This window comes from Euprymna scolopes, chromosome 37, assembly GCF_053919585.1.
Source record: "Euprymna scolopes isolate OS-2025 chromosome 37, ASM5391958v1, whole genome shotgun sequence".
Taxonomy (NCBI): domain Eukaryota; kingdom Metazoa; phylum Mollusca; class Cephalopoda; order Sepiida; family Sepiolidae; genus Euprymna; species Euprymna scolopes.
Genome location: NC_136518.1, coordinates 15,967,723 through 15,995,378, shown reverse-complemented (window position 1 = coordinate 15,995,378; position 27,656 = coordinate 15,967,723). Strand labels below are relative to the sequence as shown.

At 39.6% G+C, this 27,656-nt stretch overlaps 1 protein-coding gene and 59 non-coding genes across 60 annotated transcripts in view; all 60 read left to right on the top strand.

Moving 5' to 3' along the window:
* LOC145261102 (neuropeptide FF receptor 1-like) overlaps nt 1-27,656 on the top strand; it is a 152,876-nt gene that overhangs the window by 93,309 nt on the left and 31,911 nt on the right. The window lies entirely within an intron of this gene.
* On the top strand, nt 862-935 carry Trnan-guu (transfer RNA asparagine (anticodon GUU)). The gene has a single exon. It is a non-coding gene; the product is annotated as a tRNA-Asn (tRNA).
* On the top strand, nt 1,525-1,598 carry Trnan-guu (transfer RNA asparagine (anticodon GUU)). Its single transcript has one exon. It is a non-coding gene; the product is annotated as a tRNA-Asn (tRNA).
* On the top strand, nt 1,746-1,819 carry Trnan-guu (transfer RNA asparagine (anticodon GUU)). Its single transcript has one exon. It is a non-coding gene; the product is annotated as a tRNA-Asn (tRNA).
* Trnay-gua (transfer RNA tyrosine (anticodon GUA)) lies at nt 1,967-2,039 on the top strand. Its single transcript has one exon. It is a non-coding gene; the product is annotated as a tRNA-Tyr (tRNA).
* Nucleotides 3,534-3,607, top strand: Trnan-guu (transfer RNA asparagine (anticodon GUU)). Its single transcript has one exon. It is a non-coding gene; the product is annotated as a tRNA-Asn (tRNA).
* Nucleotides 4,197-4,270, top strand: Trnan-guu (transfer RNA asparagine (anticodon GUU)). Its single transcript has one exon. It is a non-coding gene; the product is annotated as a tRNA-Asn (tRNA).
* Nucleotides 4,640-4,714, top strand: Trnan-guu (transfer RNA asparagine (anticodon GUU)). The gene has a single exon. It is a non-coding gene; the product is annotated as a tRNA-Asn (tRNA).
* Nucleotides 4,862-4,935, top strand: Trnan-guu (transfer RNA asparagine (anticodon GUU)). Its single transcript has one exon. It is a non-coding gene; the product is annotated as a tRNA-Asn (tRNA).
* On the top strand, nt 5,525-5,599 carry Trnan-guu (transfer RNA asparagine (anticodon GUU)). The gene has a single exon. It is a non-coding gene; the product is annotated as a tRNA-Asn (tRNA).
* Nucleotides 5,967-6,040, top strand: Trnan-guu (transfer RNA asparagine (anticodon GUU)). Its single transcript has one exon. It is a non-coding gene; the product is annotated as a tRNA-Asn (tRNA).
* Nucleotides 6,188-6,260, top strand: Trnan-guu (transfer RNA asparagine (anticodon GUU)). Its single transcript has one exon. It is a non-coding gene; the product is annotated as a tRNA-Asn (tRNA).
* On the top strand, nt 7,538-7,611 carry Trnan-guu (transfer RNA asparagine (anticodon GUU)). Its single transcript has one exon. It is a non-coding gene; the product is annotated as a tRNA-Asn (tRNA).
* Trnan-guu (transfer RNA asparagine (anticodon GUU)) lies at nt 8,190-8,263 on the top strand. The gene has a single exon. It is a non-coding gene; the product is annotated as a tRNA-Asn (tRNA).
* Nucleotides 9,784-9,858, top strand: Trnan-guu (transfer RNA asparagine (anticodon GUU)). The gene has a single exon. It is a non-coding gene; the product is annotated as a tRNA-Asn (tRNA).
* On the top strand, nt 10,006-10,079 carry Trnan-guu (transfer RNA asparagine (anticodon GUU)). The gene has a single exon. It is a non-coding gene; the product is annotated as a tRNA-Asn (tRNA).
* On the top strand, nt 10,227-10,300 carry Trnan-guu (transfer RNA asparagine (anticodon GUU)). Its single transcript has one exon. It is a non-coding gene; the product is annotated as a tRNA-Asn (tRNA).
* On the top strand, nt 10,669-10,742 carry Trnan-guu (transfer RNA asparagine (anticodon GUU)). The gene has a single exon. It is a non-coding gene; the product is annotated as a tRNA-Asn (tRNA).
* Trnan-guu (transfer RNA asparagine (anticodon GUU)) lies at nt 10,890-10,963 on the top strand. The gene has a single exon. It is a non-coding gene; the product is annotated as a tRNA-Asn (tRNA).
* On the top strand, nt 11,111-11,184 carry Trnan-guu (transfer RNA asparagine (anticodon GUU)). Its single transcript has one exon. It is a non-coding gene; the product is annotated as a tRNA-Asn (tRNA).
* Nucleotides 11,553-11,626, top strand: Trnan-guu (transfer RNA asparagine (anticodon GUU)). The gene has a single exon. It is a non-coding gene; the product is annotated as a tRNA-Asn (tRNA).
* On the top strand, nt 11,774-11,847 carry Trnan-guu (transfer RNA asparagine (anticodon GUU)). Its single transcript has one exon. It is a non-coding gene; the product is annotated as a tRNA-Asn (tRNA).
* Trnan-guu (transfer RNA asparagine (anticodon GUU)) lies at nt 12,656-12,729 on the top strand. The gene has a single exon. It is a non-coding gene; the product is annotated as a tRNA-Asn (tRNA).
* On the top strand, nt 12,877-12,951 carry Trnan-guu (transfer RNA asparagine (anticodon GUU)). The gene has a single exon. It is a non-coding gene; the product is annotated as a tRNA-Asn (tRNA).
* Nucleotides 13,099-13,172, top strand: Trnan-guu (transfer RNA asparagine (anticodon GUU)). The gene has a single exon. It is a non-coding gene; the product is annotated as a tRNA-Asn (tRNA).
* Nucleotides 13,320-13,393, top strand: Trnan-guu (transfer RNA asparagine (anticodon GUU)). Its single transcript has one exon. It is a non-coding gene; the product is annotated as a tRNA-Asn (tRNA).
* Trnan-guu (transfer RNA asparagine (anticodon GUU)) lies at nt 13,541-13,614 on the top strand. The gene has a single exon. It is a non-coding gene; the product is annotated as a tRNA-Asn (tRNA).
* On the top strand, nt 13,762-13,836 carry Trnan-guu (transfer RNA asparagine (anticodon GUU)). Its single transcript has one exon. It is a non-coding gene; the product is annotated as a tRNA-Asn (tRNA).
* On the top strand, nt 13,984-14,057 carry Trnan-guu (transfer RNA asparagine (anticodon GUU)). Its single transcript has one exon. It is a non-coding gene; the product is annotated as a tRNA-Asn (tRNA).
* On the top strand, nt 14,205-14,278 carry Trnan-guu (transfer RNA asparagine (anticodon GUU)). Its single transcript has one exon. It is a non-coding gene; the product is annotated as a tRNA-Asn (tRNA).
* Nucleotides 14,426-14,499, top strand: Trnan-guu (transfer RNA asparagine (anticodon GUU)). The gene has a single exon. It is a non-coding gene; the product is annotated as a tRNA-Asn (tRNA).
* On the top strand, nt 14,647-14,720 carry Trnan-guu (transfer RNA asparagine (anticodon GUU)). The gene has a single exon. It is a non-coding gene; the product is annotated as a tRNA-Asn (tRNA).
* On the top strand, nt 15,077-15,150 carry Trnan-guu (transfer RNA asparagine (anticodon GUU)). The gene has a single exon. It is a non-coding gene; the product is annotated as a tRNA-Asn (tRNA).
* On the top strand, nt 15,298-15,371 carry Trnan-guu (transfer RNA asparagine (anticodon GUU)). Its single transcript has one exon. It is a non-coding gene; the product is annotated as a tRNA-Asn (tRNA).
* Nucleotides 15,519-15,591, top strand: Trnay-gua (transfer RNA tyrosine (anticodon GUA)). Its single transcript has one exon. It is a non-coding gene; the product is annotated as a tRNA-Tyr (tRNA).
* On the top strand, nt 15,739-15,812 carry Trnan-guu (transfer RNA asparagine (anticodon GUU)). The gene has a single exon. It is a non-coding gene; the product is annotated as a tRNA-Asn (tRNA).
* Nucleotides 17,307-17,380, top strand: Trnan-guu (transfer RNA asparagine (anticodon GUU)). The gene has a single exon. It is a non-coding gene; the product is annotated as a tRNA-Asn (tRNA).
* On the top strand, nt 17,749-17,822 carry Trnan-guu (transfer RNA asparagine (anticodon GUU)). Its single transcript has one exon. It is a non-coding gene; the product is annotated as a tRNA-Asn (tRNA).
* Trnak-uuu (transfer RNA lysine (anticodon UUU)) lies at nt 17,970-18,044 on the top strand. The gene has a single exon. It is a non-coding gene; the product is annotated as a tRNA-Lys (tRNA).
* Trnan-guu (transfer RNA asparagine (anticodon GUU)) lies at nt 18,449-18,522 on the top strand. Its single transcript has one exon. It is a non-coding gene; the product is annotated as a tRNA-Asn (tRNA).
* Nucleotides 18,890-18,963, top strand: Trnak-cuu (transfer RNA lysine (anticodon CUU)). The gene has a single exon. It is a non-coding gene; the product is annotated as a tRNA-Lys (tRNA).
* On the top strand, nt 20,459-20,532 carry Trnan-guu (transfer RNA asparagine (anticodon GUU)). Its single transcript has one exon. It is a non-coding gene; the product is annotated as a tRNA-Asn (tRNA).
* On the top strand, nt 20,680-20,754 carry Trnan-guu (transfer RNA asparagine (anticodon GUU)). The gene has a single exon. It is a non-coding gene; the product is annotated as a tRNA-Asn (tRNA).
* Nucleotides 20,902-20,975, top strand: Trnan-guu (transfer RNA asparagine (anticodon GUU)). Its single transcript has one exon. It is a non-coding gene; the product is annotated as a tRNA-Asn (tRNA).
* On the top strand, nt 21,124-21,196 carry Trnan-guu (transfer RNA asparagine (anticodon GUU)). The gene has a single exon. It is a non-coding gene; the product is annotated as a tRNA-Asn (tRNA).
* On the top strand, nt 21,344-21,417 carry Trnak-cuu (transfer RNA lysine (anticodon CUU)). Its single transcript has one exon. It is a non-coding gene; the product is annotated as a tRNA-Lys (tRNA).
* Trnan-guu (transfer RNA asparagine (anticodon GUU)) lies at nt 22,913-22,986 on the top strand. The gene has a single exon. It is a non-coding gene; the product is annotated as a tRNA-Asn (tRNA).
* On the top strand, nt 23,134-23,208 carry Trnan-guu (transfer RNA asparagine (anticodon GUU)). The gene has a single exon. It is a non-coding gene; the product is annotated as a tRNA-Asn (tRNA).
* On the top strand, nt 23,356-23,429 carry Trnan-guu (transfer RNA asparagine (anticodon GUU)). Its single transcript has one exon. It is a non-coding gene; the product is annotated as a tRNA-Asn (tRNA).
* Trnan-guu (transfer RNA asparagine (anticodon GUU)) lies at nt 23,578-23,650 on the top strand. The gene has a single exon. It is a non-coding gene; the product is annotated as a tRNA-Asn (tRNA).
* On the top strand, nt 23,798-23,871 carry Trnak-cuu (transfer RNA lysine (anticodon CUU)). The gene has a single exon. It is a non-coding gene; the product is annotated as a tRNA-Lys (tRNA).
* Trnan-guu (transfer RNA asparagine (anticodon GUU)) lies at nt 25,367-25,441 on the top strand. The gene has a single exon. It is a non-coding gene; the product is annotated as a tRNA-Asn (tRNA).
* On the top strand, nt 25,589-25,662 carry Trnan-guu (transfer RNA asparagine (anticodon GUU)). The gene has a single exon. It is a non-coding gene; the product is annotated as a tRNA-Asn (tRNA).
* On the top strand, nt 25,811-25,883 carry Trnan-guu (transfer RNA asparagine (anticodon GUU)). The gene has a single exon. It is a non-coding gene; the product is annotated as a tRNA-Asn (tRNA).
* Trnak-cuu (transfer RNA lysine (anticodon CUU)) lies at nt 26,031-26,104 on the top strand. The gene has a single exon. It is a non-coding gene; the product is annotated as a tRNA-Lys (tRNA).
* Trnan-guu (transfer RNA asparagine (anticodon GUU)) lies at nt 26,473-26,546 on the top strand. Its single transcript has one exon. It is a non-coding gene; the product is annotated as a tRNA-Asn (tRNA).
* Nucleotides 26,694-26,768, top strand: Trnan-guu (transfer RNA asparagine (anticodon GUU)). Its single transcript has one exon. It is a non-coding gene; the product is annotated as a tRNA-Asn (tRNA).
* Nucleotides 26,916-26,989, top strand: Trnan-guu (transfer RNA asparagine (anticodon GUU)). The gene has a single exon. It is a non-coding gene; the product is annotated as a tRNA-Asn (tRNA).
* On the top strand, nt 27,137-27,209 carry Trnan-guu (transfer RNA asparagine (anticodon GUU)). Its single transcript has one exon. It is a non-coding gene; the product is annotated as a tRNA-Asn (tRNA).
* Trnak-cuu (transfer RNA lysine (anticodon CUU)) lies at nt 27,357-27,430 on the top strand. The gene has a single exon. It is a non-coding gene; the product is annotated as a tRNA-Lys (tRNA).

Here is a 27,656-nt window from a genome sequence, read left to right as displayed (position 1 = left end):
TGCACCAAGAAGGCTTTTAACCGAAAGCTTAGTGGTTACTTTCCACTCGGGGGCGATGTCACATATTAAATCTCCTGATTATTACCTCAAAATCTCCAGATTCCTTTCAATCTAACGAGTAATATTTCGTTGCTTTATAGTTTTCTTAAATTTTGAAAACTTGAGACAATCAATTGTATGTGCTGCAAAACTGCCGTCACCTTCCTTCGTGGCCCAACCGGTTAGCGCGTTCGGCTGTTAACCGAAAGCTTGGTGGTTCGAATCCACCCGGGGGCAATGTAACGTTTTATACCGACTTATTATTACCTAAAAATCTCCGGATTCCTTTCAATCTAACGAGTAATATTTCGTTGTTCTATAGTTTTCTTGGATTCCAAAATTGAGAAAATCAATTGTGTGTTCTGAAAAACCGTCCTCACCTTCCTTCGTGACGAAACCGGTTAGCGCATTCGCTGTTAACCGAAAGTTTTGTGGTTCAAATCCACCCGTAGGCGATGTCACATTTTAAATCTACTTATTATTACCAAAAAATCTCCAGATTGCTTTCAATCTAACGAGTAATATTTCGTTGTTTTATAGTTTTCTAACATTTTGAGAACTTTAGACAATCAATTGTATGTTCTGAAAAACTGTCGTCACCTGCATTTGTGGCGAAACCAGTTAGCGCGTTCGGGTGTTAACCGAAAGGTTTGTGGTTCGAATCGACCCGTGGGCGATGTCACATTTTAAACCTACTTATTATTACCTAAAAATCTCCAGATTCCTTTCAATCTGACGAGTAATATTTTGTTGTTTTATAGTTTTGTGAAATTCTGAAACTTGAGAACATCAATTTTTTGTTGTGAAAAACTGTCGCTACCTGCCTTCGTGGCGCAACCGGCTAGCGCTTTCGGCTGTTAACCGAAAGGTTGGTGGTTCGAATCCACCCGGGGGCGATTTCACATTTTTAATCTACTTATTATTACCTAAAAATCCCCAGATACCTTTCAATCTTACGATTAATATTTCGTTGTTTTATAGTTTTCTTAAATTTTGAACACTTGAGACAATCAATGATATGTTCGGAAAAACTGTCGTCACCTTCCTTCGTGGCCCAACCGGTTAGCGCGTTCGGCTGTTAACCGAAAGGTTCGTTGTTCTAATCAACCCGTGGGCGATGTAACATTTTATATCTACTTATTATTACCTAAAAATCTCCAGACTCCTTTCAATCTAACGAGTAATATTTCGTTGTTTTATAGTTTTCTGAAATTCTGAAAACTTGAGACAATCAATTTTATGTTGTGAAAAACTGTCGTCACCTGCCTTCGTGGCGCAACCGGTTAGCGCGTTCGGCTGTTAACCGAAAGGTTGGTGTCTGTAATCCGCTCGGGGGCGATGTCACATTTTAAATCTACTTATTATTACCTAAAAATCTCCAGATTCCTTTCAATCTAACGAGTAATATTTCTTTGTTTTATAGTTTTCTGAAATGCTGTAAACTTGAGACAATCCATTGTATGTTGTGAAAAACTGTCGGCACCTGCCTTCGTGGCGCAACCGGTTAGCGCGTTCGGCTGTTAACCGAAAGGTTGGTGGTTCGAATCCACACTGGGGCGATGTAACCTTTTATATCTACTTATTATTACCTAAAAATCTCCAGATTCCTTTCAATCTAACGCGTAATATTTCTTTGTTTTATAGTTTTCTGAAATACTGAAAAATTGAGACGATTAGTTGTATGTTCTGAAAAACGGTCGTCACGTGCCTTCGTGGCGCAACCGGTTAGCGCGTTCGGCTGTTAACCGAAAGGTTGGTTGTTCGAATCAACCCGGGGGCGATGTCACATTTTATATCTATTTATTATTACCTAAAAATCTCCAGATTCCTTTCAATCTAACGCGTAATATTTCGTTGTTTTATAGTTTTCTGAAATTCTGAAAACTTGAGACAATCAATTTTATGTTGTGAAAAACTGTCGTCACCTGCCTTCGTGGCGCAACCGGTTAGCGCGTTCGGCTGTAAACCGAAAGGTTGGTGGTTCGAATCCGCTCGGGGCGATGTCACATTTTAAATCTACTTATTATTACCTAAAAATCTCCAGATTCCTTTCAATCTAACGCGTAATATTTCGTTGTTTTATAGTTTTCTTAAATTCGTAAAACTTGAGACAATCAATTGTATGTTGCGAAAAACTGTCGTCACCTGCCTTCGTGGCGCAACCGTTTAGCGCGTTCAACTGTCAACTGAAAGGTTGGTGGTTCCAACCCACCCAGGCGCGATGTCACATTTTAAATCTACTGATTAACACCTAAACATCTCCAGATTCCATTCAATCTTACGAGTAATATCTCGTTGGTTTATAGTTTTCTTAAATTTTAAAAACTGGAGACAATCAATTGTATTTTCTGAAAAACTGTCCTAACCCGCCTTCGTAGCGCAACTGTTTAGAGCGTTCGGCTGTTGACCGAAAGAGTGGTGGTTCGAATCAACAAGGGGGCGATTTCACATTTTAAATCTACTAATTATTACCTAACAATCTCAAGATTCCTTTCAATCTAACGAGTAACATTTCTTTGTTTCATAGTTTTCTTCAATTTTGCAAACTTGAGGCAATCAATTGTATGTTCTATACGACTGTCGTCACCTGCCTTCGTGGCGCAACCGGTTAGCGCGGTAGGCTGTTCATCGGGTGCACCAAGAAGGCTTTTAACCGAAAGCTTAGTGGTTACTTTCCACTCGGGGGCGATGTCACATATTAAATCTCCTGATTATTACCTCAAAATCTCCAGATTCCTTTCAATCTAACGAGTAATATTTCGTTGCTTTATAGTTTTCTTAAATTTTGAAAACTTGAGACAATCAATTGTATGTGCTGCAAAACTGCCGTCACCTTCCTTCGTGGCCCAACCGGTTAGCGCGTTCGGCTGTTAACCGAAAGCTTGGTGGTTCGAATCCACCCGGGGGCAATGTAACGTTTTATACCGACTTATTATTACCTAAAAATCTCCGGATTCCTTTCAATCTAACGAGTAATATTTCGTTGTTCTATAGTTTTCTTGGATTCCAAAATTGAGAAAATCAATTGTGTGTTCTGAAAAACCGTCCTCACCTTCCTTCGTGACGAAACCGGTTAGCGCATTCGCTGTTAACCGAAAGTTTTGTGGTTCAAATCCACCCGTAGGCGATGTCACATTTTAAATCTACTTATTATTACCAAAAAATCTCCAGATTGCTTTCAATCTAACGAGTAATATTTCGTTGTTTTATAGTTTTCTAACATTTTGAGAACTTTAGACAATCAATTGTATGTTCTGAAAAACTGTCGTCACCTGCATTTGTGGCGAAACCAGTTAGCGCGTTCGGGTGTTAACCGAAAGGTTTGTGGTTCGAATCGACCCGTGGGCGATGTCACATTTTAAACCTACTTATTATTACCTAAAAATCTCCAGATTCCTTTCAATCTGACGAGTAATATTTTGTTGTTTTATAGTTTTGTGAAATTCTGAAACTTGAGAACATCAATTTTTTGTTGTGAAAAACTGTCGCTACCTGCCTTCGTGGCGCAACCGGCTAGCGCTTTCGGCTGTTAACCGAAAGGTTGGTGGTTCGAATCCACCCGGGGGCGATTTCACATTTTAAATCTACTTATTATTACCTAAAAATCCCCAGATACCTTTCAATCTTACGATTAATATTTCGTTGTTTTATAGTTTTCTTAAATTTTGAACACTTGAGACAATCAATGATATGTTCGGAAAAACTGTCGTCACCTTCCTTCGTGGCCCAACCGGTTAGCGCGTTCGGCTGTTAACCGAAAGGTTGGTTGTTCTAATAAACCCGTGGGCGATGTAACATTTTATATCTACTTATTATTACCTAAAAATCTCCAGATTCCTTTCAATCTAACGAGTAATATTTCGTTGTTTTATAGTTTTCTGAAATTCTGAAAACTTGAGACAATCAATTTTATGTTGTGAAAAACTGTCGTCACCTGCCTTCGTGGCGCAACCGGTTAGCGCGTTCGGCTGTTAACCGAAAGGTTGGTGTCTGTAATCCGCTCGGGGGCGATGTCACATTTTAAATCTACTTATTATTACCTACAAATCTCCAGATTCCTTTCAATCTAACGAGTAATATTTCTTTGTTTTATAGTTTTCTGAAATTCTGTAAACTTGAGACAATCCATTGTATGTTGTGAAAAACTGTCGGCACCTGCCTTCGTGGCGCAACCGGTTAGCGCGTTCGGCTGTTAACCGAAAGGTTGGTGGTTCGAATCCACACTGGGGCGATGTAACTTTTTATATCTACTTATTATTACCTAAAAATCTCCAGATTCCTTTCAATCTAACGCGTAATATTTCTTTGTTTTATAGTTTTCTTAAATTCTGAAAACTTGAGCCAATCAATTTTATGTTGTGAAAAACTGTCGTCACCTGCCTTCGTGGCGCAACCGGTTAGCGCGTTCGGCTGTTAACGGAAAGGTTTGTGGTTCGAATCCACCCCGGGGGCGATATCACATATTATATCTACTTATTATTACCTAAAAATCTCCAGATTCCTTTCAATCTAACGAGTAATATTTCTTTGTTTTATAGTTTTCTGAAATTCTGTAAACTTAAGACAATCCATTGTATGTTGTGAAAAACTGTCGTCACCTACCTTCGTGGCGCAACCGGTTAGCGCGTTCGGCTGTTAACCGAAAGGTTGGTGGTTCGAATCCACCCCGGGGGCGATGTCACATTTTATATCTACTTATTATTACCTTAAAATCTCCAGATTCCTTTCAATCTAACGCGTAATATTTCGTTGTTTTATAGTTTTCTTAAATTCTGAAAACTTGAGACAATCAATTTTATGTTGTGAAAGACTGTCGTCACCTGCCTTCGTGGCGCAACCGGTTAGCGCGTTCGGCTGTTAACCGAAAGGTTGGTGGTTCGACTCCACCCGGGGGCGATGTCACATTTTAAATCTACTTATTATTACCTAAAAATCTCCAGATTCCTTTTAATCTAACGCGTAATATTTCGTTGTTTTATAGTTTTCTGAAATTCTGAAAACTTGAGACAATCAATTTTATGTTGTGAAAAACTGTCGTCACCTGCCTTCGTGGCGCAACCGGTTAGCGCGTTCGGCTGTTAACCGAAAGGTTGGTGTCTGTAATCCGCTCGGGGGCGATGTCACATTTTATATCTACTTATTATTACGTAAAAATCTCCAGATTCCTTTCAATCTAACGAGTAATATTTCTTTGTTTTATAGTTTTCTGAAATGCTGTAAACTTGAGACAATCCATTGTATTTTGTGAAAAACTGTCGGCACCTGCCTTCGTGGCGCAACCGGTTAGCGCGTTACGCCGTTAACCGAAAGGTTGGTGGTTCGAATCTACACTGGGGCGATGTAACCTTTTATATCTACTTATTATTACCTACAAATCTCCAGATTCCTTTCAATCTAACGCGTAATATTTCTTTGTTTTATAGTTTTCTTAAATTTTGAAAACTTGAGCCAATCAATTTTATGTTGTGAAAAACTGTCGTCACCTGCCTTCGTGGCGTCACCGATTAGCGCGTTCGGCTGTTAACCGAAAGGTTGGTGGTTCGAATCCACCCCGGGGGCGATATCACATTTTATATCTACTTATTATTACCTAAAAATCTCCAGATTCCTTTCAATCTAACGAGTAATATTTCTTTGTTTTATAGTTTTCTGACATTCTGTAAACTTTAGACAATCAATTGTATGTTGTGAAAAACTGTCGTCACCTGCCTTCGTGGCGCAACCGGTTAGCGCGTTCGGCTGTTAACTGACAGGTTGGTGGTTCGAATCAACCCGGTGGTGATGTCACATTTTAAATCTACTTATTATTACCTAAAAATCTCAGATTCCTTTCAATCTAACGCGTAATAATTCTTTGTTTTATAGTTTTCTGAAATTCTGAAAAATTGAGACGATTACTTGTATGTTCTGAACAACTGTCGTCACGTGCCTTCGTGGCGCAACCGGTTAGCGCGTTCGGCTGTTAACCGAAAGGTTGGTTGTTCGAATCAAGCCGGGGGCGATGTCACATTTTATATCTATTTATTATTACCTTAAAATCTCCAGATTCCTTTCAATCTAACGCGTAATATTTCGTTGTTTTATAGTTTTCTGAAATTCTGAAAACTTGAGACAATCAATTTTATGTTGTGAAAAACTGTCGCCACCTGCCTTCGTGGCGCAACCGGTTAGCGCGTTCGGCTGTTAACCGAAAGGTTGGTGGTTCGAATCCGCTCAGGGCGATGTCACATTTTAAATCTACTTATTATTACCTAAAAATCTCCAGATTCCTTTCAATCTAACGAGTAATATTTCTTTGTTTTATAGTTTTCTGAAATTCTGTAAACTTTAGACAATCAATTGTATGTTGTGAAAAACTGTCGTCACCTGCCTTCGTGGCGCAACCGGTTAGCGCGTTCGGCTGTTAACTGACAGGTTGGTGGTTCGAATCAACCCGGTGGTGATGTCACATTTTAAATCTACTTATTATTACCTAAAAATCTCCAGATTCCTTTCAATCTAACGCGTAATAATTCTTTGTTTTATAGTTTTCTGAAATTCTGAAAAATGTAGACGATTACTTGTATGTTCTGAACAACTGTCGTCACGTGCCTTCGAGGCGCAACAGGTTAGCGCGTTCGGCTGTTAACCGAAAGGTTGGTTGTTCGAATCAAGCCGGGGGCGATGTCACATTTTATATCTATTTATTATTACCTTAAAATCTCCAGATTCCTTTCAATCTAACGAGTAATATTTCGTTGCTTTATAGTTTTCTGAAATTCTGAAAACTTGAGACAATCAATTTTATATTGTGAAAAACTGTCGTCACCTGCCGTCGTGGCGCAACCGGTTAGCGCGTTCAACTGTCAACTGAAAGGTTGGTGGTTCCAACCCACCCAGGCGCGATGTCACATTCTAAATCTACTTATTAACACCTAAACATCTCCAGATTCCTTTCAATCTTACGAGTAATATTTCGTTGGTTTATAGTTTTCTTAAATTTTAAAAACTGGAGACAATCAATTGTATTTTCTGAAAAACTGTCCTAACCCGCCTTCGTAGCGCAACTGTTTAGAGCGTTCGGATGTTGACCGAAAGAGTGGTGGTTCGAATCAACAAGGGGGCGATTTCACATTTTAAATCTACTAATTACTACCTAACAATCTCAAGATTCCTTTCAATCTAACGAGTAACATTTCTTTGTTTCATAGTTTTCTTCAATTTTGCAAACTTGAGGCAATCAATTGTATGTTCTATACGACTGTCGTCACCTGCCTTCGTGGCGCAACCGGTTAGCGCGGTAGGCTGTTCATCGGGTGCACCAAGAAGGCTTTTAACCGAAAGCTTAGTGGTTACTTTCCACTCGGGGGCGATGTCACATATTAAATCTCCTGATTATTACCTCAAAATCTCCAGATTCCTTTCAATCTAACGAGTAATATTTCGTTGCTTTATAGTTTTCTTAAATTTTGAAAACTTGAGACAATCAATTGTATGTGCTGCAAAACTGCCGTCACCTTCCTTCGTGGCCCAACCGGTTAGCGCGTTCGGCTGTTAACCGAAAGGTTGGTGGTTCGAATCCACCCGGGGGCAATGTAACGTTTTATACCGACTTATTATTACCTAAAAATCTCCGGATTCCTTTCAATCTAACGAGTAATATTTCGTTGTTCTATCGTTTTCTTGGATTCCAAAATTGAGAAAATCAATTGTGTGTTCTGAAAAACCGTCCTCACCTTCCTTCGTGACGAAACCGGTTAGCGCATTCGCCGAAAGTTTGGTGGTTCGAATCCACCCGTAGGCGATGTCACATTTTAAATCTACTTATTATTACCAAAAAATCTCCAGATTGCTTTCAATCTAACGAGTAATATTTCGTTGTTTTATAGTTTTCTAACATTTTGAGAACTTGAGACAATCAATTGTATGTTCTGAAAAACTGTCGTCACCTGCATTTGTGGCGAAACCAGTTAGAACGTTCGGGTGTTAACCGAAAGGTTGGTGGTTGGAATCGACCCGTGGGCGATGTCACATTTTAAATCTACTTATTATTACCTAAAAATCTCCAGATTCCTTTCAATCTGACGAGTAATATTTTGTTGTTTTATAGTTTTGTGAAATTCTGAAACTTGAGACAATCAATTTTTTGTTGTGAGAAACTGTCGCCACCTGCCTTCGTGGCGCAACCGGCTAGCGCTTTCGGCTGTTAACCGAAAGGTTGGTGGTTCGAATCCACCCGGGGGCGATTTCACAATTTAAATCTACTTATTATTACCTAAAAATCTCCAGATACCTTTCAATCTAACGATTAATATTTCGTTGTTTTATAGTTTTCTTAAATTTTGAACACTTGAGACAATCAATGATATGTTCGGAAAAACTGTCGTCACTTGCCTTCGTGGCGCAACCGGTTAGCGCGGTAGGCTGTTCATCGGGTGCACCAAGAAGGCTTTTAACCGAAAGCTTAGTGGTTACTTTCCACTCGGGGGCGATGTCACATATTAAATCTCCTGATTATTACCTCAAAATCTCCAGATTCCTTTCAATCTAACGAGTAATATTTCGTTGCTTTATAGTTTTCTGAAATTCTGAAAACTTGAGACAATCAATTTTATATTGTGAAAAACTATCGTCACCTGCCGTCGTGGCGCAACCGGTTAGCGCGTTCAACTGTTAACTGAAAGGTTGGTGGTTCCAACCCACCCAGGCGCGATGTCACATTCTAAATCTACTTATTAACACCTAAACATCTCCAGATTCCTTTCAATCTTACGAGTAATATTTCGTTGGTTTATAGTTTTCTTAAATTTTAAAAACTGGAGACAATCAATTGTATTTTCTGAAAAACTGTCCTAACCCGCCTTCGTAGCGCAACTGTTTAGAGCGTTCGGCTGTTCACCGAAAGAGTGGTGGTTCGAATCAACAAGGGGGCGATGTCACATTTTAAATCTACTAATTACTACCTAACAATCTCAAGATTCCTTTCAATCTAACGAGTAACATTTCTTTGTTTCATAGTTTTCTTCAATTTTGCAAACTTGAGGCAATCAATTGTATGTTCTATACGACTGTCGTCACCTGCCTTCGTGGCGCAACCGGTTAGCGCGGTAGGCTGTTCATCGGGTGCACCAAGAAGGCTTTTAACCGAAAGCTTAGTGGTTACTTTCCACTCGGGGGCGATGTCACATATTAAATCTCCTGATTACTACCTCAAAATCTCCAGATTCCTTTCAATCTAACGAGTAATATTTCGTTGCTTTATAGTTTTCTTAAATTTTGAAAACTTGAGACAATCAATTGTATGTGCTGAAAAACTGCTGTCACCTTCCTTCGTGGCCCAACCGGTTAGCGCGTTCGGCTGTTAACCGAAAGCTTGGTGGTTCGAATGCACCCGGGGGCAATGTAACGTTTTATACCGACTTATTATTACCTTAAAATCTCCGGATTCCTTTCAATCTAACGAGTAATATTTCGTTGTTCTATAGTTTTCTTGGATTCCAAAATTGAGAAAATCAATTGTGTGTTCTGAAAAACCGTACTTACCTTCCTTCGTTACGAAACCGGTTAGCGCATTCGCTGTTAACCGAAAGTTTGGTTGTTCGAATCCACCCGTAGGCGATGTCACATTTTAAATCTACTTATTATTACCTAAAAATCTCCAGATTCCTTTCAATCTAACGCGTAATATTTCTTTGTTTTATAGTTTTCTTAAATTCTGAAAACTTGAGCCAATCAATTTTATGTTGTGAAAAACTGTCGTCACCTGCCTTCGTGGCGCAACCGGTTAGCGCGTTCGGCTGTTAACGGAAAGGTTGGTGGTTCGAATCCACCCCGGGGGCGATGTCACATTTTATATCTACTTATTATTACCTAAAAATCTCCAGATTCCTTTCAATCTAACGCGTAATATTTCTTTGTTTTATAGTTTTCTTAAATTCTGAAAACTTGAGACAATCCATTGTATGTTGTGAAAAACTGTCGTCACCTGCCTTCGTGGCGCAACCGGTTAGCGCGTTCGGCTGTTAACCGAAAGGTTGGTGGTTCGAATCCACCCTGGGGCGATGTCTCCTTGTGTATCTACTAATTATTACCTAAAAATCTCCAGATTCCTTTCAATTTAACGCGTAATATTTCGTTGTTTTATAGTTTTCTGACATTCTGAAAACTTGAGACAATCAATTTTATGTTGTGAAAAACTGTCGTCACCTGCCTTCGTGGCGCAACCGGTTAGGGCGTTCGGCTGTTAACCGAAAGGTTGGTGGTTCGAATCCATCCGGTGGCGATGGCACATTTTATATCTACTTATTATTACCTAAAAATCTCCAGATTCTTTTCAATTTAACGCGTAATATTTCTTTGTTTTATAGTTTTCTTAAATTCTGAAAACTTGAGACAATCAATTGTATGTTGTGAAAAACTGTCGTCACCTGCCTTCGTGGCGAAACCGGTTAGCGCGTTTAGCTGTTAACCGAAAGGTTGGTGGGTCGAATCCACCCGGGGGCGATGTCACATTTTATATCTACTTATTATTACCTAAGAATCTCCAGATTCCTTTCAATTTAACGCGTAATATTTCTTTGTTTTATAGTTTTCTTAAATTCTGAAAACTTGAGACAATCAATTGTATGTTGTGAAAAACTGTCGTCACCTGCCTTCGTGGCGCAACCGGTTAGCGCGTTCGGCTGTTAACCGAAAGGTTGGTGGTTCGAATCCACCCGGGGGCGATGTCACATTTTATATCTACTTATTATTACCTAAAAATCTCCAGATTCCTTTCAATTTAACGCGTAATATTTCTTTGTTTTATAGTTTTCTTAAATTCTAAAAACTTGAGACAATCAATTGTATGTTCTGAAAAACTGTCGTCACCTGCCTTCGTGGCGCAACCGGTTAGCGCGTTCGGCTGTTAACTGAAAGGTTGGTGGTTCGAATCCACCCGGGGGCGATGTCACATTTTATATCTACTTATTATTACCTAAAAATCTCCAGATTCCTTTCACTCTAACGCGTAATATTGCTTTGTTTTATAGTTTTCTTAAATTCTGAAAACTTGAGACAATCAATTTTATGTTGTGAAAACCTGTCGTCACCTGCCTTCGTGGCGCAACCGGTTAGCGCGTTCGGCTGTTAACCGAAAGGTTGGTGGGTCGAATCCACCCGGGGGCGATATCACATTTTATATCTACTTATTATTACCTACAAATCTCCAGATTCCTTTACATCTTACGCGTAATATTTCGTTGTTTTATAGTTTTCTTAAATTCTGAAAACTTTAGACAATCAATTTTATGTTGTGAAAAACTGTCTTCACCTGCCATCGTGGCGCAACCGGTTTGCGCGATCGGCTGTTAACCGAAAGGTATGTGGTTCGAATCCGCTCGGGGGCGATGTCACATTTTAAATCTACTTATTATTACCTAAAAATCTCCAGATTCCTTTCAATCTAACGCGTAATATTTCGTTGTTGTATAGTTTTCTGAAATTCTGAAAACGTGAGACAATCAATTTTATGTTGTGAAAAACTGTCGTCACCTGCCTTCGTGGCGCAACCGGTTAGCGCGTTCGGCTGTTAACCGAAAGGTTGGTGGTTCGAATAGACCCGGGGGCGATGTCACATTTAATATCTACTTAATATTACCTAAAAATCTCCAGATTCCTTTACATCTTACGCGTAATATTTCTTTGTTTTATAGTTGTTTAAAATTCTGAAAACTTGAGACAATCAATTGTATGTTGTGACAAACTGTCGTCACCTGCCTTCGTGGCGCAACCGGTTAGTGCGTTCGGCTGTTAACCGAAAGGTTGGTGGTTCGAATCCACTCGGGGGCGATGAGACATTTTAAATCTACTTATTATTACCTAAAAATCTCCAGATTCCTTTCAATCTAACGCGTAATATTTCTTTGTTTTACAGTTTTCTGAAATTCTAAAAACTTGAGACAATCAATTGTATGTTCTGAATAACTGTCTCACCAGCATCCGTGGCGCAACCGGTTAGCGCCTTCGGCTGTTAACCGAAAGGTTGGTGGTTAGAATCCACCAGTGGGCGATGTCACATTTTATATCTACTTATTATTACCTAACAATCTCCAGATTCCTTTCAATCTAACGCGTAATATATCTTTGTTTTATAGTTTTCTTTAATTCTGAAAACTTGAGACAATCCATTGTATGTTGTGAAAAACTGTCGTCACCTGCCTTCGTGGCGCAACCGGTTAGCGCGTTCGGCTGTTAACCGAGAGGTTGGTGTCTGTAATCCGCTCGGGGGCGATGCCACATTTTAAATCTACTTATTATTACCTAAATATCTCCAGATTCTTTTCAATCTAACGAGTAATATTTCTTTGTTTTATAGTTTTCTGAAATTCTGTCAACTTGAGACAATCCATTGTATGTTGTGAAAAACTGTCGTCACCTGCCTTCGTGGCGCAACCGGTTACCGCGTTCGGCTGTTAACCGAAAGGTTGGTGGTTCGATCCATCTTGGGGCGATGTCACCTTTTATATCTACTTATTATTACCTAAAAATCTCCAGATTCCTTTCAATCTAACGCGTAATATTTCGTTGTTTTATAGTTTTCTTAAATTCTGAAAACTTGAGACAATCAATTTTATGGTGTGAAAAACTGTCGTCACCTGCCTTCGTGACGCAACCGGTTAGCGCGTTCGGCTGTTAACCGAAAGGTTGGTGGTTCGAATCCACCCGGGGGCGATGTTACATTTTAAATCTACTTATTATTACCTAAAAATCTCCAGATTCCTTTCAATCTAACGCGTAATATTTCGTTGTTGTATAGTTTTCTGAAATTCTGAAAACTTGAGACAATCAATTTTATGTTGTGAAACACTGTCGTCACCTGCCTTCGTGGCGCAACCGGTTAGCGCGTTCGGCTGTTAACCGAAAGGTTGGTGGATCGGATCCACCCCGGGGGCGATGTCACATTTTATATCTACTTATTATTACCTAAAAATCTCCAGATTCCTGTCAATCTAACGCGTAATATTTATTTGTTTAATAGTTTTCTTAAATTCTGATAACTTGAGACAATCCATTTTATGTTGTGAAAAACTGTCGTTACCTGCCTTCGTGGCGCAACCGGTTAGCGCGTTCGGCTGTTAACCGAAAGGTTGGTGGTTCGAATCCACCCTGGGGCGATGTCACCTTTTATATCTACGTATTATTACCTAAAAATCTCCAGATTCCTTTCAATCTAACGCGTAATATTTCGTTGTTTTATAGTTTTCTTAAATTCTGAAAACTTGAGACAATCAATTGTATGTTGTGAAAGACTGTCGTCACCTGCCTTCGTGGCGCAACCGGTTAGCGCGTTCGGTTGTTAACCGAAAGGTTGGTGGTTCGAATCCACCCGCGGGCGATGTCACATTTTATATCTACTTATTATTACCTAAAAATCTCCAGAATCCTTTCAATCTAACGCGTAATATTTCGTTGTTTTATAGTTTTCTGAAATGCTGTAAACTTGAGACAATCCATTGTATGTTGTGAAAAACTGTCGGCACCTGCCTTCGTGGCGCAACCGGTTAGCGCGTTCGGCTGTTAACCGAAAGGTTGGTGGTTCGAATCCACACTGGGGCGATGTAACCTTTTATATCTACTTATTATTACCTACACATCTCCAGATGCCTTTCAATCTAACGCGTAATATTTCTTTGTTTTATAGTTTTCTTAAATTTTGAAAACTTGATCCAATCAATTTTATGTTGTGAAAAACTGTCGTCACCTGCCTTCGTGGCGTCAACGGTTAGCGCGTTCGGCTGTTAACCGAAAGGTTGGTGGTTCGAATCCACCCCGGGGGCGATATCACATTTTATATCTACTTATTATTACCTAAAAATCTCCAGATTCCTTTCAATCTAACGAGTAATATTTCTTTGTTTTATAGTTTTCTGAAATTCTGTAAACTTTAGACAATCAATTGTATGTTGTGAAAAACTGTCGTCACCTGCCTTCGTGGCGCAACCGGTTAACGCGTTCGGCTGTTAACTGAAAGGTTGGTGGTTCGAATCAACCCGGGGGCGATGTCACATTTTATATCTACTTATTATTACCTAAAAATCTCCAGATTCCTTTCAATCTAACGAGTAAAGTTTCGTTGTTTTATAGTTTTCTGAAATTCTGAAAACTTGAGACAATGAATTGTATGTTCTGAACAACTGTCGTCATCTGCCTTCGTGGCGCAACCGGTTAGCGCTTTCGGCTGTTAACCGAAAGGTTGGTGGTTCGAATCCACCCGGTGGCGATGTCACATTTTATATCTACTTATTATTACCTAAAAATCTCCAGATTCCTTTCAATCTTACGAGTAATATTTCTTTGTTTTATAGTTTTCTGAAATTCTGTAAACTTTAGACAATCAATTGTATGTTGTGAAAAACTGTCGTTACCTGCCTTCGTGGCGCAACCGGTTAGCGCGTTCGGCTGTTAACCGAAAGGTTGGTGGTTCGAATCCACCCTGGGGCGATGTCACCTTTTATATCTACGTATTATTGCCTAAAAATCTCCAGATTCCTTTCAATCTAACGCGTAATATTTCGTTGTTTTATAGTTTTCTTAAATTCTGAAAACTTGAGACAATCAATTTTATGTTGTGAAAGACTGTCGTCACCTGCCTTCGTGGCGCAACCGGTAAGCGCGTTCGGTTGTTAACCGAAAGGTTGGTGGTTCGAATCCACCGGGGGGCGATGTCACATTTTAAATCTACTTATTATTACCTAAAAATCTCCAGATTCCTTTCAATCTAACGAGTAATATTTCGTTGTTTTATAGTTTTCTGAAATTCTGAAAACTTGAGACAATCAATTTTATGTTGTGAAAAACCGCCGTAACCTGCCTTCGTGGCGCAACCGGTTAGCGCGTTCGGCTGTTAACCGAAAGGTTGGTGTCTGTAATCCGCTCGGGGGCGATGTCACATTTTATATCTACTTAAATCTCCAGATTCCTTTCAATCTAACGAGTAATATTTCTTTGTTTTATAGTTTTCTGAAATGCTGTAAACTTGAGACAATCCATTGTATGTTGTGAAAAACTGTCGTCACCTGCCTTCGTGGCGCAACCGGTTAGCGCTTTCGGCTGTTAACCGAAAGGTTGGTGGTTCGAATCCACCCGGTGGCGATGTCACATTTTAAATCTACTTATTATTACCTAAAAATCTCCAGATTCCTTTCAATCTAACGCGTAATATTTCTTTGTTTTATAGTTTTCTGAAATTCTGAAAAATTGAGACGATTAGTTGTATGTTCTGAAAAACTGTCGTCACGTGCCTTCGTGGCGCAACCGGTTAGCGCGTTCGGCTGTTAACCGAAAGGTTGGTTGTTCGAATCAACCCGGGGGCGATGTCACATTTTATATCTATTTATTATTACCTAAAAATCTCCAGATTCCTTTCAATCTAACGCGTAATATTTCGTTGTTTTATAGTTTTCTGAAATTCTGAAAACTTGAGACAATCAATTTTATGTTGTGAAAAACTGTCGTCACCTGCCTTCGTGGCGCAACCGGTTAGCGCGTTCGGCTGTAAACCGAAAGGTTGGTGGTTCGAATCCGCTCGGGGCGATGTCACATTTTAAATCTACTTATTATTTCCTAAAAATCTCCAGATTCCTTTCAATCTAACGCGTAATAATTCGTTGTTTTATAGTTTTCTGAAATTCTGAAAACTTGAGACAATCAATTTTATGTTGTGAAAAACTGTCGCCACCTGCCTTCGTGGCGCAACCGGTTAGCGCGTTCGGCTGTTAACCGAAAGGTTGGTGGTTCGAATCCACCCGGGGGCGATGTCACCTTTTATATCTACTTATTATTACCTAAAAATCTCCAGATTCCTTTCAATCTAACGCGTAATATTTCGTTGTTTTATAGTTTTCTTAAATTCGTAAAACTTGAGACAATCAATTGTATGTTGCGAAAAACTGTCGTCACCTGCCTTCGTGGCGCAACCGTTTAGCGCGTTCAACTGTCAACTGAAAGGTTGGTGGTTCCAACCCACCCAGGCGCGATGTCACATTTTAAATCTACTTATTAACACCTAAACATCTCCAGATTCCATTCAATCTTACGAGTAATATTTCGTTGGTTTATAGTTTTCTTAAATTTTAAAAACTGGAGACAATCAATTGTATTTTCTGAAAAACTGTCCTAACCCGCCTTCGTAGCGCAACTGTTTAGAGCGTTCGGCTGTTGACCGAAAGAGTGGTGGTTCGAATCAACAAGGGGGCGATTTCACATTTTAAATCTACTAATTATTACCTAACAATCTCAAGATTCCTTTCAATCTAACGAGTAACATTTCTTTGTTTCATAGTTTTCTTCAATTTTGCAAACTTGAGGCAATCAATTGTATGTTCTATACGACTGTCGTCACCTGCCTTCGTGGCGCAACCGGTTAGCGCGGTAGGCTGTTCATCGGGTGCACCAAGAAGGCTTTTAACCGAAAGCTTAGTGGTTACTTTCCACTCGGGGGCGATGTCACATATTAAATCTCCTGATTATTACCTCAAAATCTCCAGATTCCTTTCAATCTAACGAGTAATATTTCGTTGCTTTATAGTTTTCTTAAATTTTGAAAACTTGAGACAATCAATTGTATGTGCTGCAAAACAGCCGTCACCTTCCTTCGTGGCCCAACCGGTTAGCGCGTTCGGCTGTTAACCGAAAGCTTGGTGGTTCGAATCCACCCGGGGACAATGTAACGTTTTATACCGACTTATTATTACCTAAAAATCTCCGGATTCCTTTCAATCTAACGAGTAATATTTCGTTGTTCTATAGTTTTCTTGGATTCCAAAATTGAGAAAATCAATTGTGTGTTCTGAAAAACCGTCCTCACCTTCCTTCGTGACGAAACCGGTTAGCGCATTCGCTGTTAACCGAAAGTTTTGTGGTTTAAATCCACCCGTTGGGGATGTCACATTTTAAATCTACTTATTATTACCAAAAAATCTCCAGATTGCTTTCAATCTAACGAGTAATATTTCGTTGTTTTATAGTTTTCTAACATTTTGAGAACTTTAGACAATCAATTGTATGTTCTGAAAAACTGTCGTCACCTGCATTTGTGGCGAAACCAGTTAGCGCGTTCGGGTGTTAACCGAAAGGTTTGTGGTTCGAATCGACCCGTGGGCGATGTCACATTTTAAATCTACTTATTATTACCTAAAAATCTCCAGATTCCTTTCAATCTGACGAGTAATATTTTGTTGTTTTATAGTTTTGTGAAATTCTGAAACTTGAGACAATCAATTTTTTGTTGTGAAAAACTGTCGCCACCTGCCTTCGTGGCGCAACCGGCTAGCGCTTTCGGCTGTTAACCGAAAGGTTGGTGGTTCGAATCCACCCGGGGGCGATTTCACATTTTAAATCTACTTATTATTACCTAAAAATCCCCAGATACCTTTCAATCTTACGATTAATATTTCGTTGTTTTATAGTTTTCTTAAATTTTGAACACTTGAGACAATCAATGATATGTTCGGAAAAACTGTCGTCACCTTCCTTCGTGGCCCAACCGGTTAGCGCGTTCGGCTGTTAACCGAAAGGTTGGTTGTTCGAATCAACCCGTGGGCGATGTAACATTTTATATCTATTTATTATTACCTAAAAATCTCCAGATTCCTTTCAATCAAACGAGTAATATTTCGTTGTTTTATAGTTTTCTGAAATTCTGAAAACTTGAGACAATCAATTTTATGTTGTGAAAAACTGTCGTCACCTGCCTTCGTGGCGCAACCGGTTAGCGCGTTCGGCTGTTAACCGAAAGGTTGGTGGTTCGAATCCACACTGGGGCGATGTAACTTTTTATATCTACTTATTATTACCTAAAAATCTCCAGATTCCTTTCAATCTAACGCGTAATATTTCTTTGTTTTATAGTTTTCTTTAATTCTGAACACTTGAGCCAATCAATTTTATGTTGTGAAAAACTGTCGTCACCTGCCTTCGTGGCGCAACCGGTTAGCGCGTTCGGCTTTTAACGGAAAGGTTGGTGGTTCGAATCCACCCCGGGGGCGATATCACATTTTATATCTACTTATTATTACCTAAACATCTCCAGATTCCTTTCAATCTAACGAGTAATATTTCTTTGTTTTATAGTTTTCTGAAATTCTGTAAACTTTAGACAATCAATTGTATGTTGTGAAAAACTGCCGTCACCTGCCTGCGTGGCGCAACCGGTTTATACCTGCCTGCGTGGCGCAACCGGTTTATACCGACTTATTATCGGCTGTTAACTGAAAGGTTGGTGGTTCGAATCAACCCGGGGGCGATGTCACATTTTATATCTACTTATTATTACCTAAAAATCTCCAGATTCCTTTCAATCTAACGAGTAATGTTTCGTTGTTTTATAGTTTTCTGAAATTCTGAAAACTTGAGACAATCAATTGTATGTTCTGAAAAACTGTCGTCATCTGCCTTCGTGGCGCAACCGGTTAGCGCGTTCGGCTGTTAACCGAAAGGTTGGTGGTTCGAATCAACCCGGGGGCGATGTCACATTTTGTATCTATTTATTATTACCTAAAAATCTCCAGATTCCTTTCAATCTAACGCGTAATATTTCTTTGTTTTATAGTTTTCTTAAATTCTGAAAACTTGAGACAATCAATTTTATGTTGTGAAAAACTGTCGTCACCAGCCTTCGTGGCGCAACCGGTTAGCGCGTTCGGCTGTTAACCGAAAGGTTGGTGGTTCGAATCATCTCAAGGCGATGTCACATTTTAAATCTACTTTTTATTACCTAAAAATCTCCAGATTCCTTTCAATCTAACGAGTAATATTTCTTTGTTTTATAGTTTTCTGAAATTCTGAAAACTTGATACAATCAATTTTATGTTGTGAAAAACTGTCGCCACCTGCCTTCGTGGCGCAACCGGTTAGCGCGGTCGGCTCTTAACCGAAAGGTTGGTGGTTCGAATCCACCCGGGGGCGATGTCACCTTTTATATCTACTTATTATTTCCTAACAATCTCCAGATTCCTTTCAATCTAACGCGTAATATTTCGTTGTTTTATAGCTTTCTTAAATTCGTAAAACTTGAGACAATCAATTGTATGTTGTGAAAAACTGTCGTCACCTGCCTTCGTGGCGCAACCGGTTAGCGCGTTCAACTGTCAACTGAAAGGTTGGTGGTTCCAACCCACCCAGGCGCGATGTCACATTTTAAATCTACTTATTAACACCTAAACATCTCCAGATTCCTTTCAATCTTACGAGTAATATTTCGTTGGTTTATAGTTTTCTTAAATTTTAAAAACTGGAGACAATCAATTGTATTTTCTGAAACACTGTCCTAACCCGCCTTCGTAGCGCAACTGTTTAGAGCGTTCGGCTGTTCACCGAAAGAGTGGTGGTTCGAATCAACAAGGGGGCGATTTCACATTTTAAATCTACTAATTACTACCTAACAATCTCAAGATTCCTTTCAATCTAACGAGTAACATTTCTTTGTTTCATAGTTTTCTTCAATTTTGCAAACTTGAGGCAATCTATTGTATATTCTATACGACTGTCGTAACCTGCCTTCGTGGCGCAACCGGTTAGCGCGGTAGGCTGTTCATCGGGTGCACCAAGAAGGCTTTTAACCGAAAGCTTAGTGGTTACTTTCCACTCGGGGGCGATGTCAAATATTAAATCTCCTGATTATTACCTCAAAATCTCCAGATTCCTTTCAATCTAACGAGTAATATTTCGTTGCTTTATAGTTTTCTTAAATTTTGAAAACTTGAGACAATCAATTGTATGTGCTGAAAAACTGCCGTCACCTTCCTTCGTGGCCCAACCGGTTAGCGCGTTCGGCTGTTAACCGAAAGCTTGGTGGTTCGAATGCACCCGGGGGCAATGTAACGTTTTATACCGACTTATTATTACCTAAAAATCTCCGGATTCCTTTCAATCTAACGAGTAATATTTCGTTGTTCTATAGTTTTCTTGGATTCCAAAATTGAGAAAATCAATTGTGTGTTCTGAAAAACCGTCCTTACCTTCCTTCGTGACGAAACCGGTTAGCGCATTCGCTGTTAACCGAAAGTTTGGTGGTTCGAATCCACCCGTAGGCGATGTCACATTTTAAATCTACTTATTATTACCACAAAATCTCCAGATTGCTTTCAATCTAACGAGTAATATTTCGTTGTTTTATAGTTTTCTAACATGTTGAGACCTTTAGACAATCAATTGTATGTTCTGAAAAACTGTCGTCACCTGCATTTGTGGCGAAACCAGTTAGCGCGTTCGGGTGTTAACCGAAAGGTTGGTGTCTGTAATCCGCTCGGGGGCGATGTCACATTTTAAATCTACTTATTATTACCTAAAAATCTCCAGATTCCTTTCAATCTAACGAGTAATATTTCTTTGTTTTATAGTTTTCTGAAATTCTGTAAACTTGAGACAATCCATTGTATGTTGTGAAAAACTGTCGGCACCTGCCTTCGTGGCGCAACCGGTTAGCGCGTTCGGCTGTTAACCGAAAGGTTGGTGGTTCGAATCCACACTGGGGCGATGTAACTTTTTATATCTACTTATTATTACCTAAAAATCTCCAGATTCCTTTCAATCTAACGCGTAATATTTCTTTGTTTTATAGTTTTCTTAAATTCTGAAAACTTGAGCCAATCAATTTTATGTTGTGAAAAACTGTCGTCACCTGCCTTCGTGGCGCAACCGGTTAGCGCGTTCGGCTGTTAACGGAAAGGTTGGTGGTTCGAATCCACCCCGGGGGCGATATCACATTTTAAATCTACTTATTATTACCTAAAAATCTCCAGATTCCTTTCAATCTAACGAGTAATATTTCTTTGTTTTATAGTTTTCTGAAATTCTGTAAACTTTAGACAATCAATTGTATGTTGTGAAAAACTGTCGTCACCTGCCTGCGTGGCGCAACCGGTTAGCGCGTTCGGCTGTTAACCGAAAGGTTGGTGGTTCGAATCAACCCGGGGGCGATGTCACATTTTGTTATCTATTTATTATTACCTAAAAATCTCCAGATTCCTTTCAATCTAACGCGTAATATTTCGTTGTTTTATAGTTTTCTGAAATTCTGAAAACTTGAGACAATGAATTTTATGTTGTGAAAAACTGTCGTCACCTGCCTTCGTGGCGCAACCGGTTAGCGCGTTCGGCTGTTAACCGAAAGGTTGGTGGTTCGAATCCGCTCGGGGCGATGTCACATTTTAAATCTACTTTTTATTACCTAAATATCTCCAGATTCCTTTCAATCTAACGAGTAATATTTCTTTGTTTTATAGTTTTCTTAAATTCTGAAAACTTGAGACAATCAATTGTATGTTGTGAAAAACCGTCGCCACCTGCCTTCGTGGCGCAACCGGTTAGCGCGGTCGGCTCTTAACCGAAAGGTTGGTGGTTCGAATCCACCCGGGGGCGATGTCACCTTTTATATCTACTTATTATTACCTAACAATCTCCAGATTCCTTTCAATCTAACACGTAATATTTCGTTGTTTTATAGCTTTCTTAAATTCGTAAAACTTGAGACAATCAATTGTATGTTGTGAAAAACTGTCGTCACCTGCCTTCGTGGCGCAACCGGTTAGCGCGTTCAACTGTCAACTGAAAGGTTGGTGGTTCCAACCCACCCAGGCGCGATGTCACATTTTAAATCTACTTATTAACACCTAAACATCTCCAGATTCCTTTCAATCTTACGAGTAATATTTCGTTGGTTTATAGTTTTCTTAAATTTTAAAAACTGGAGACAATCAATTGTATTTTCTGAAAAACTGTCCTAACCCGCCTTCGTAGCGCAACTGTTTAGAGCGTTCGGCTGTTCACCGAAAGAGTGGTGGTTCGAATCAACAAGGGGGCGATTTCACATTTTAAATCTACTAATTACTACCTAACAATCTCAAGATTCCTTTCAATCTAACGAGTAACATTTCTTTGTTTCATAGTTTTCTTCAATTTTGCAAACTTGAGGCAATCTATTGTATATTCTATACGACTGTCGTCACCTGCCTTCGTGGCGCAACCGGTTAGCGCGGTAGGCTGTTCATCGGGTGCACCAAGAAGGCTTTTAACCGAAAGCTTAGTGGTTACTTTCCACTCGGGGGCGATGTCAAATATTAAATCTCCTGATTATTACCTCAAAATCTCCAGATTCCTTTCAATCTAACGAGTAATATTTCGTTGCTTTATAGTTTTCTTAAATTTTGAAAACTTGAGACAATCAATTGTATGTGCTGAAAAACTGCCGTCACCTTCCTTCGTGGCCCAACCGGTTAGCGCGTTCGGCTGTTAACCGAAAGCTTGGTGGTTCGAATGCACCCGGGGGCAATGTAACGTTTTATACCGACTTATTATTACCTAAAAATCTCCGGATTCCTTTCAATCTAACGAGTAATATTTCGTTGTTCTATAGTTTTCTTGGATTCCAAAATTGAGAAAATCAATTGTGTGTTCTGAAAAACCGTCCTTACCTTCCTTCGTGACGAAACCGGTTAGCGCATTCGCTGTTAACCGAAAGTTTGGTGGTTCGAATCCACCCGTAGGCGATGTCACATTTTAAATCTACTTATTATTACCACAAAATCTCCAGATTGCTTTCAATCTAACGAGTAATATTTCGTTGTTTTATAGTTTTCTAACATGTTGAGACCTTTAGACAATCAATTGTATGTTCTGAAAAACTGTCGTCACCTGCATTTGTGGCGAAACCAGTTAGCGCGTTCGGGTGTTAACCGAAAGGTTGGTGTCTGTAATCCGCTCGGGGGCGATGTCACATTTTAAATCTACTTATTATTACCTAAAAATCTCCAGATTCCTTTCAATCTAACGAGTAATATTTCTTTGTTTTATAGTTTTCTGAAATTCTGTAAACTTGAGACAATCCATTGTATGTTGTGAAAAACTGTCGGCACCTGCCTTCGTGGCGCAACCGGTTAGCGCGTTCGGCTGTTAACCGAAAGGTTGGTGGTTCGAATCCACACTGGGGCGATGTAACTTTTTATATCTACTTATTATTACCTAAAAATCTACAGATTCCTTTCAATCTAACGCGTAATATTTCTTTGTTTTATAGTTTTCTTAAATTCTGAAAACTTGAGCCAATCAATTTTATGTTGTGAAAAACTGTCGTCACCTGCCTTCGTGGCGCAACCGGTTAGCGCGTTCGGCTGTTAACGGAAAGGTTGGTGGTTCGAATCCACCCCGGGGGCGATATCACATTTTAAATCTACTTATTATTACCTAAAAATCTCCAGATTCCTTTCAATCTAACGAGTAATATTTCTTTGTTTTATAGTTTTCTGAAATTCTGTAAACTTTAGACAATCAATTGTATGTTGTGAAAAACTGTCGTCACCTGCCTGCGTGGCGCAACCGGTTAGCGCGTTCGGCTGTTAACCGAAAGGTTGGTGGTTCGAATCAACCCGGGGGCGATGTCACATTTTGTTATCTATTTATTATTACCTAAAAATCTCCAGATTCCTTTCAATCTAACGCGTAATATTTCGTTGTTTTATAGTTTTCTGAAATTCTGAAAACTTGAGACAATGAATTTTATGTTGTGAAAAACTGTCGTCACCTGCCTTCGTGGCGCAACCGGTTAGCGCGTTCGGCTGTTAACCGAAAGGTTGGTGGTTCGAATCCGCTCGGGGCGATGTCACATTTTAAATCTACTTTTTATTACCTAAATATCTCCAGATTCCTTTCAATCTAACGAGTAATATTTCTTTGTTTTATAGTTTTCTTAAATTCTGAAAACTTGAGACAATCAATTGTATGTTGTGAAAAACCGTCGCCACCTGCCTTCGTGGCGCAACCGGTTAGCGCGGTCGGCTCTTAACCGAAAGGTTGGTGGTTCGAATCCACCCGGGGGCGATGTCACCTTTTATATCTACTTATTATTACCTAACAATCTCCAGATTCCTTTCAATCTAACACGTAATATTTCGTTGTTTTATAGCTTTCTTAAATTCGTAAAACTTGAGACAATCAATTGTATGTTGTGAAAAACTGTCGTCACCTGCCTTCGTGGCGCAACCGGTTAGCGCGTTCAACTGTCAACTGAAAGGTTGGTGGTTCCAACCCACCCAGGCGCGATGTCACATTTTAAATCTACTTATTAACACCTAAACATCTCCAGATTCCTTTCAATCTTACGAGTAATATTTCGTTGGTTTATAGTTTTCTTAAATTTTAAAAACTGGAGACAATCAATTGTATTTTCTGAAAAACTGTCCTAACCCGCCTTCGTAGCGCAACTGTTTAGAGCGTTCGGCTGTTCACCGAAAGAGTGGTGGTTCGAATCAACAAGGGGGCGATTTCACATTTTAAATCTACTAATTACTACCTAACAATCTCAAGATTCCTTTCAATCTAACGAGTAACATTTCTTTGTTTCATAGTTTTCTTCAATTTTGCAAACTTGAGGCAATCTATTGTATATTCTATACGACTGTCGTCACCTGCCTTCGTGGCGCAACCGGTTAGCGCGGTAGGCTGTTCATCGGGTGCACCAAGAAGGCTTTTAACCGAAAGCTTAGTGGTTACTTTCCACTCGGGGGCGATGTCAAATATTAAATCTCCTGATTATTACCTCAAAATCTCCAGATTCCTTTCAATCTAACGAGTAATATTTCGTTGCTTTATAGTTTTCTTAAATTTTGAAAACTTGAGACAATCAATTGTATGTGCTGAAAAACTGCCGTCACCTTCCTTCGTGGCCCAACCGGTTAGCGCGTTCGGCTGTTAACCGAAAGCTTGGTGGTTCGAATGCACCCGGGGGCAATGTAACGTTTTATACCGACTTATTATTACCTAAAAATCTCCGGATTCCTTTCAATCTAACGAGTAATATTTCGTTGTTCTATAGTTTTCTTGGATTCCAAAATTGAGAAAATCAATTGTGTGTTCTGAAAAACCGTCCTTACCTTCCTTCGTGACGAAACCGGTTAGCGCATTCGCTGTTAACCGAAAGTTTGGTGGTTCGAATCCACCCGTAGGCGATGTCACATTTTAAATCTACTTATTATTACCACAAAATCTCCAGATTGCTTTCAATCTAACGAGTAATATTTCGTTGTTTTATAGTTTTCTAACATGTTGAGACCTTTAGACAATCAATTGTATGTTCTGAAAAACTGTCGTCACCTGCATTTGTGGCGAAACCAGTTAGCGCGTTCGGGTGTTAACCGAAAGGTTGGTGTCTGTAATCCGCTCGGGGGCGATGTCACATTTTAAATCTACTTATTATTACCTAAAAATCTCCAGATTCCTTTCAATCTAACGAGTAATATTTCTTTGTTTTATAGTTTTCTGAAATTCTGTAAACTTGAGACAATCCATTGTATGTTGTGAAAAACTGTCGTCACCTGCCTTCGTGGCGCAACCGGTTAGCGCGTTCGGCTGTTAACGGAAAGGTTGGTGGTTCGAATCCACCCCGGGGGCGATATCACATTTTAAATCTACTTATTATTACCTAAAAATCTCCAGATTCCTTTCAATCTAACGAGTAATATTTCTTTGTTTTATAGTTTTCTGAAATTCTGTAAACTTTAGACAATCAATTGTATGTTGTGAAAAACTGTCGTCACCTGCCTGCGTGGCGCAACCGGTTAGCGCGTTCGGCTGTTAACCGAAAGGTTGGTGGTTCGAATCAACCCGGGGGCGATGTCACATTTTGTTATCTATTTATTATTACCTAAAAATCTCCAGATTCCTTTCAATCTAACGCGTAATATTTCGTTGTTTTATAGTTTTCTGAAATTCTGAAAACTTGAGACAATGAATTTTATGTTGTGAAAAACTGTCGTCACCTGCCTTCGTGGCGCAACCGGTTAGCGCGTTCGGCTGTTAACCGAAAGGTTGGTGGTTCGAATCCGCTCGGGGCGATGTCACATTTTAAATCTACTTTTTATTACCTAAATATCTCCAGATTCCTTTCAATCTAACGAGTAATATTTCTTTGTTTTATAGTTTTCTTAAATTCTGAAAACTTGAGACAATCAATTGTATGTTGTGAAAAACCGTCGCCACCTGCCTTCGTGGCGCAACCGGTTAGCGCGGTCGGCTCTTAACCGAAAGGTTGGTGGTTCGAATCCACCCGGGGGCGATGTCACCTTTTATATCTACTTATTATTACCTAACAATCTCCAGATTCCTTTCAATCTAACACGTAATATTTCGTTGTTTTATAGCTTTCTTAAATTCGTAAAACTTGAGACAATCAATTGTATGTTGTGAAAAACTGTCGTCACCTGCCTTCGTGGCGCAACCGGTTAGCGCGTTCAACTGTCAACTGAAAGGTTGGTTGTTCCAACCCACCCAGGCGCGATGTCACATTTTAAATCTACTTATTATTACCTAAAAATCTCCAGATTCCTTTCAATCTAACGAGTAATATTTCTTTGTTTTATAGTTTTCTGAAATTCTGTAAACTTGAGACAATCCATTGTATGTTGTGAAAAACTGTCGGCACCTGCCTTCGTGGCGCAACCGGTTAGCGCGTTCGGCTGTTAACCGAAAGGTTGGTGGTTCGAATCCACACTGGGGCGATGTAACTTTTTATATCTACTTATTATTACCTAAAAATCTCCAGATTCCTTTCAATCTAACGCGTAATATTTCTTTGTTTTATAGTTTTCTTAAATTCTGAAAACTTGAGCCAATCAATTTTATGTTGTGAAAAACTGTCGTCACCTGCCTTCGTGGCGCAACCGGTTAGCGCGTTCGGCTGTTAACGGAAAGGTTGGTGGTTCGAATCCACCCCGGGGGCGATATCACATTTTAAATCTACTTATTATTACCTAAAAATCTCCAGATTCCTTTCAATCTAACGAGTAATATTTCTTTGTTTTATAGTTTTCTGAAATTCTGTAAACTTTAGACAATCAATTGTATGTTGTGAAAAACTGTCGTCACCTGCCTGCGTGGCGCAACCGGTTAGCGCGTTCGGCTGTTAACCGAAAGGTTGGTTGTTCGAATCAACCCGGGGGCGATGTCACATTTTATATCTATTTAGTATTACCTAAAAATCTCCAGATTCCTTTCAATCTAACGCGTAATATTTCGTTGTTTTATAGTTTTCTGAAATTCTGAAAACTTGAGACAATGAATTTTATGTTGTGAAAAACTGTCGTCACCTGCCTTCGTGGCGCAACCGGTTAGCGCGTTCGGCTGTTAACCGAAAGGTTGGTGGTTCGAATCCGCTCGGGGCGATGCCACATTTTAAATCTACTTTTTATTACCTAAAAATCTCCAGATTCCTTTCAATCTAACGAGTAATATTTCTTTGTTTTATAGTTTTCTTAAATTCTGAAAACTTGAGACAATCAATTTTATGTTGTGAAAAACCGTCGCCACCTGCCTTCGTGGCGCAACCGGTTAGCGCGGTCGGCTCTTAACCGAAAGGTTGGTGGTTCGAATCCACCCGGGGGCGATGTCACCTTTTATATCTACTTATTATTACCTAACAATCTCCAGATTCCTTTCAATCTAACGCGTAATATTTCGTTGTTTTATAGCTTTCTTAAATTCGTAAAACTTGAGACAATCAATTGTATGTTGTGAAAAACTGTCGTCACCTGCCTTCGTGGCGCAACCGGTTAGCGCGTTCAACTGTCAACTGAAAGGTTGGTGGTTCCAACCCACCCAGGCGCGATGTC